Raw genomic sequence first — 6375 nt, forward strand, 5'->3', positions numbered from 1 at the left:
CCGAGATTACGTTATGCCCTAACCCTAACCGAATCGGTCTCACCGAGTTGCATGTCAGTCCCACCGAAAATCACTAACGATCACTAGGTTTACTAAATCAGTCTGACCGAGTCTGTTGAATCGGTCCCACCGAGTTTGGTAAATTGTGTGTAAGGTTAGATTTTGTGTGGAGGCTATATATACCCCTCCACCTCCTCTTCATTCGTGGAGAGAGCCATCAGACTAAACCTAGACTTCCAACTTACCATTTCTGAGAGAGAACTACCTACTCATGTGTTAAGGCCAAGATATTCCATTCCTACCATATGAATCTTGATCTCTAGCCTTCCCAAGTTGCTTTCCACTCAAATCTTGTTTCCACCAGATCCAAATCCTATGAGAGAGAGTTGAGTGTTGGGGAGACTATCATTTGAAGCACAAGAGCAATGAGTTCATCATCAACGCACCATTTGTTACTTCTTGGAGAGTGGTGTCTCCTAGATTGGCTAGGTGTCACTTGGGAGCCTCCGACAAGATTGGAGTTGAACCAAGGAGTTTGTAAGGGCAAGGAGATCGCCTACTTCATAGAGATCTACCGCTAGTGAGGCAAGTCCTTCGTGGGCGACGGCCATGGTGGGATAGATAAGGTTGCTTCTTCGTGGACCCTTCTTGGGTGGAGCCCTCCGTGGACTCGCGCAACCATTACCCTTCGTGGGTTGAAGTCTCCATCAACGTGGATGTACGATAGCACCACCTATCGGAACCATGCCAAAAACATTCGTGTCTCCAATTGCGTTTGAATCCTCCAAACCCTTCCCTTTACTTTCTTGCAAGTTGCATGCTTTAATTTCTGCTGCCTATATACTCTTTGCATGCTTGCTTGAATTGTGTGATGATTGCTTGACTTGTACTAAGATAGCTAAAATCTGCCAAACTCTAAAATTGGGAAAAGGTTAAGTTTTTAATTGGTCAAGTAGTTTAATCACCCCCCCTCTAGACATACTTCAAGGTCCTACACATATACATGGTGGGCATCCCAAAAGCAGGGAATGGCGATGAAAAAACGGAGGATGACCCCTCCAAGAAGCAACCTAAGCGCCGACGTTAGTGGCGCCGCTCTAAATCCCGCCAAAGCAAAAACGGTGAGTCTGGCACTGGAGATAACAACACCCCGGACAGTGCCGAAGACAACCCCCTCCAGCAGAATTCAGCGCAGGAGGACGGAGAAGCCAGCCCTCATGAGAGAGCGGCAGACAGGGAGGTCGAGGACGACAATTATATGCCTCCCTCTGAAGACGAGGCAAGCCTCGACGACGACGAATTTGTCGTGCCAGAGGATCTCGTCGAACAAGAGCGTTTCAAACGCAGGCTTATGGCCATGGCAAGCAGCCTCAAGAAAAAACAGCAGCAGCTTAGAGCTGACCAAGATTTGCTAGCCGACAGATGGACTAAAGTCCTGGCGGCCGAAGAGTATAAACTCGAACGCCCCTCCAAGAGCTACCCAAAGCGCATGCTGCTACCCCAACTAGAGGAGGAAGCAACTAAACCTACATCACTAGCGTATGATGCGGCCGATCGGCCACCCCGTGGCCGCGACAGAGAGGCCTTTCGGCCCTCAACTCAAGCCGCACCCCGGCGCCGCTCAAAAAATACCAGAGCACGGGGAAACGCACCAGACCTGCGAGACATATTGGAGGATAAGGCAAGGCAAACAAGATCAATCTACGGATCATGTGGGCGCCCCACGTCATGTGACAATAACCGTCACGCCGGATATGACAAATATGGTCAGGCCGAACACAACAGACAAAGCTCATCCGAGCTACGTCGCGATATAGCCCAGTACAGAGGCGCCGCACACCCACTATGCTTCACAGACAAAGTAATGGATCATCAAATCCCCGAGGGTTTTAAACCCATAAACATCGAATCATACAACGACACAACAGATCTTGCGGTATGGATCAAGGATTATCTCCTTCATATCCACATGGCCCGTGGTGATGATCTACACGCCATCAAATACCTCCCGCTCAAGCTTAAAGGACCAGCTCGACATTGGCTTAACAGCCTGCCAGCAGAGTCAATTAGTTGCTGGGAGGACCTGGAATCCGCATTCCTTGACAACTTCCAGGGCACTTATGCGCGACCACCAGACACCGATGACCTAAGCCACATAATTCAGCAGCCAGAGGAATCGGCCAGACAATTCTGGATGCGGTTCCTAACCAAGAAAAATCAAATAGTCGACTGTCCGGACGCAGAGGCTCTTCTAGCCTTCAGGCACAACATCCGAGACGAATGGCTTGCCCGACACCTAGGACAGGAAAAACTGAAATCTATGGCAGCCCTCACGACACTCATGACCCGCTTTTGCGCGGGAGAAGACAGCTGGCTAGCTCGTAGCAATAACATGACCAAGAGCCCTGGTAACTCAGATACCAAGGACAACAATGGCAGGTCACGTCGTAACAAGCACAAGCGCCGCATTAACGGTGATAATACTGAGGATACGACAGTTAATGCCAGATTCAGAGGCTCTAAACCCGGTCAGCGGAAGAAGCCATTCAAAAGAAATCCTCCGGGCCCATCCAGTTTAGACCGGATACTCAATCGCTCGTGCCAGATACACGGCACCCTCGAACAACCAGCCAATCACACCAACAGGGATTGTTGGGTGTTCAAGCAGGCTGGCAAGTTAAGTGCCGAAAACAACAAAGGACAGAAGGGCTTCCCCCCACAAGTGTGGACGGTGAACATGATATACGCAACCCATATCCCAAAAAGGGAGCGGAAGCGTGCTCTCAAGGACGTCTATGCATTGGAGCCAGTCGCCCCAAAGTTCAACCCATGGTCCTCCTACCCGATCACTTTTGATCGAAGGGACCACCCCACTAGCATTCGTCACGGCGGATTCGCCGCATTGGTCCTAGACCCAATCATTGACGAATTTCACCTCACTAGAGTCCTCATGGACGGCGGCAGCAGCCTGAACCTGCTTTATCAGGATACAATGCGAAAAATGGGTATAGATCCCTCAAGGATTAAACCCACAAAGACGACCTTTAAAGGCGTCATACCAGGTGTAGAAGCCAGCTGTACAGGCTTAGTCACACTCGAAGTGGTCTTCGGATCCCCGGATAATTTCCGAAGCGAAGAGTTAATCTTCGACATAGTCTCGTTCTGCAGTGGCTATCACGCCTTGCTTGGACGAACCGCATTCGCAAAATTTAATGAGGTGCCACACTACGCATATCTCAAGCTCAAGATGCCAGGCCCTCGTGGAGTCATTACGGTCAATGGAAACACCAAACGCTCTCTCCGAACAGAGGAGCACACGGCGGCCCTATCAGCGGAAGTACAAAGCAACCTCTTAAGGCCATTCTCCAATCCGGCTGTTAAACGTCTGGACAACATCAAGCGCACCCGAAGTAACCTACAACAAAACTAGCTAGCACGCTCCGAGCAAGCATAGCAGGGCGGCCCCAACCCCAGCCCTCGCGAGATTGCGATAGCAGTACCACGTGTACATAACCACGCTCTGGAAATACCATGGGCATAAGGGGAGGGGCACAACCACGGCACGCCCAGAATGCGGCTCAACTGCACTAGGGGCTACCGATTTTGCCATTTCTTCTTTTTTTATATACTTTCAGGACTCCACTATTCGGAAGGCCTGTCCGGCAATACAATCGTCGAACACACGATGCAACAGCCCTGGGGACAACAAGCCACGTCAAACGTCCATGTGGTCTCTATAACGAGCTAAATACCTGTCTTACTTAAAGTCTCGCAGCTTGCCCCTGGAGGGGTAAATGTCAAATAATCCCACCTCTTGTTTATCGCACTATTTGCATCGTTCAGCTTTCATAGCAGCCTTTTAATAAAGAATACATAGCTCTTGTCTATTATTGCATTCATTTTTCATGTAAATATGTTCAGTCATGACATTATGCAACCGTACACTCTGGTACGGCCAATACACCAAGGGCTTAAGTACCCCATAATACGGTGTGAGAAGACCGAACACTCTCATGAGTGCGGCACCCCAAACTTATAGCATTATATGCATCGGCTCCGAATCATGTCTTGGGTCAATAGTTGGGTTTGCCCAGCTCCCATGTTTCGGTACCTTACGTTCCGCAATGTCGGCTAAGGTAGCGCTGGGAGAACTACTGCGATTGTGCCCCAGTTGAGCTGGGTTAACACCTCAGTAGAGAAAGCTAAAACTGACCGTCATGATAGGGCGAGAGACTGGTCGCTGTTCGAGAGGTTTTTCGAGTCCCTAAAGACTTATGCCGCTTAGAGCGAGGAGCTGGATTTATCCGGCCTAGGCGTGGATAGCGCCCCGAACTCGGTCTTCCGAATACTAGGGGCTTCGCCGAAATATAAAATTATAGAATTCTATGGCTAAGTGAGAGTGATAAAGCATTATAAGTCCAATGGCCTTGTTCGTTATGCTGAGCGCCTCCCTGGATGGACCCAAGAATGGGAACAAGAGCGCTCAGGTTTATCCCGAACACCCCAACACTCGTGGCATGGGGGTAGAAGCCGACGACTTGCATCTCTCAGATTTCATAAACGGCCGCACAGAAGGTAATATTTTAAATTCAAAAAGCGTTGCTTAGCGCATATGAACAAGTTTTCAGCGCACAGGATAAACACGAGCGAGTTTACTCAAAAATTACATCCCCGGTACATTCATTCGCTACAAGACGGGCACCCTTCAGGACGCCCTCATAATACATCTCGGGCCTGCGATGCTCCTTCCCCTCCGGTGGCCCATCCTTCACCAGCTTCTCAGCATCCATCTTGCCCCAGTGCACTTTAGCACGGGCAAAAGCCCTACGGGCGCCCTCAATGCATACAGAGCGCTTGATGACTTCAAGCCATGGACAGGCATCCACCAGCCGCCGCACCAGCCCAAAATAGCTCAAAGGCATGGCCTCCCCAGGCCACAGCCGGCCTATCAGGCCCTTCATGGCCTCTTCGGCTGCCTTATGAAGCTCGACCAGCTGCTTCAGCTGGTCGCTCAGGGGCACCGGGTGTCCGGCCTCAGCATACTGGGACCAGAACACCTTCTCGGTCGAGCTCCCTTCCTCGGCCTGGTAGAATGCGGCGGCGTCGGATACACTGCGGGGAAGATCGGCGAATGCTCCTGGAGAGCTCCGGATTCGGGTAAGTAACAGGTAATTTACTTTCACGTGCTTGCTTTGCATAAAGAATGCCTTACCCGCCGCAATCTTTTTCATCGCCTCAATCTCCTGGAGGGCTTTTTGGGCTTCGGCCTTGGCAGATTTGGCGCTTTCAAGTGTCGAGGCAAGCTCGGACTCTCGAGTCTTCGAGTCAAGCTCTAACCTCTCATGTTTTTTCACAAGAGCATCGAGCTCTTGCTGCACCTCCGCCACCTGCGCCTCTTGCTTCTCTCGCTCTGAGCGCTCCATGGCCGCATTGTCTTTGGCCTTGGAAAGCGCTTCCTTCATGGTTGCCACCTCGGTTGTGGCCCCTGCAACATTCACGTTGGTCCTGTCATTATTTGCAACCAGGTATTTTTTATATACTTACATGAGGTATTACATACCTTTCTTGTCTTCGAGCTGCTTCTTGGCACGGCCGAGCTCATTCTCGGACTGCTCGAGGCTCTGCTTCAATGCATCGACCTCCGCAGTCAGTGCGGCAGAGGTCAGCAGCGCAGCCTGCATTCCCATATTGACATATTTATGTTAGACTCCTGCGTATATATTTTTTAGATCCTCAGTCCGGCTTTTCTTGCCGAACACCAAACTGAGCATCAGGGGCTACTGTCTATGCGGTAACATTTTTATATGTTTTAAATACATACCTCAAAGCCTGTTAGCAGGCTGGTACAGGCTTCTGTCAGCCCGCTCTTGGCGGACTTAACCTTCTGAATCACCGCACTCATAACAGTGTGGTGCTCCTCGTTGATGGAGGCGCCGTTAAGCACCTCCAGCAAATTGTCCGGTCCCTCCGGTTGGACGGAGGCCACCGGCGTCGTAGGCTTGCCCTTCTTGCGAAGGGGCCGCCTGCCGGACTCCGGAATCTCTGAAGGTTCCGGAGCGGTGTCCGGCCCAGGGCCGGACTTAGATCCCTCTGGGGCTTCATCCCCTTTGGGCCTGGAGTCCGGGAGGTTGCCTTGCGGCGCCTCCAGGACCACCTCCTCCTGGTTTAATCCCTTTCGGGACTCCACCTCGGCATCGTCCATAGGGCGAGGGGAGGAGGCCGTCGGGAGTGAAGCGCTATTCACATCCGAACGAATCTAGGGAGCCGCTCGACGAATCGCCGAGCTGAGCCTTGGGCGGACTGCATGATTGAATTCGGCGTCAAAAGGTACTGTACAATAGAGGAGCGCCATAAGTTATTCTGGTATCCGGATAA

This window comes from Triticum aestivum, chromosome 3B (assembly GCF_018294505.1).
Source record: "Triticum aestivum cultivar Chinese Spring chromosome 3B, IWGSC CS RefSeq v2.1, whole genome shotgun sequence".
NCBI classification, from domain to species: domain Eukaryota; kingdom Viridiplantae; phylum Streptophyta; class Magnoliopsida; order Poales; family Poaceae; genus Triticum; species Triticum aestivum.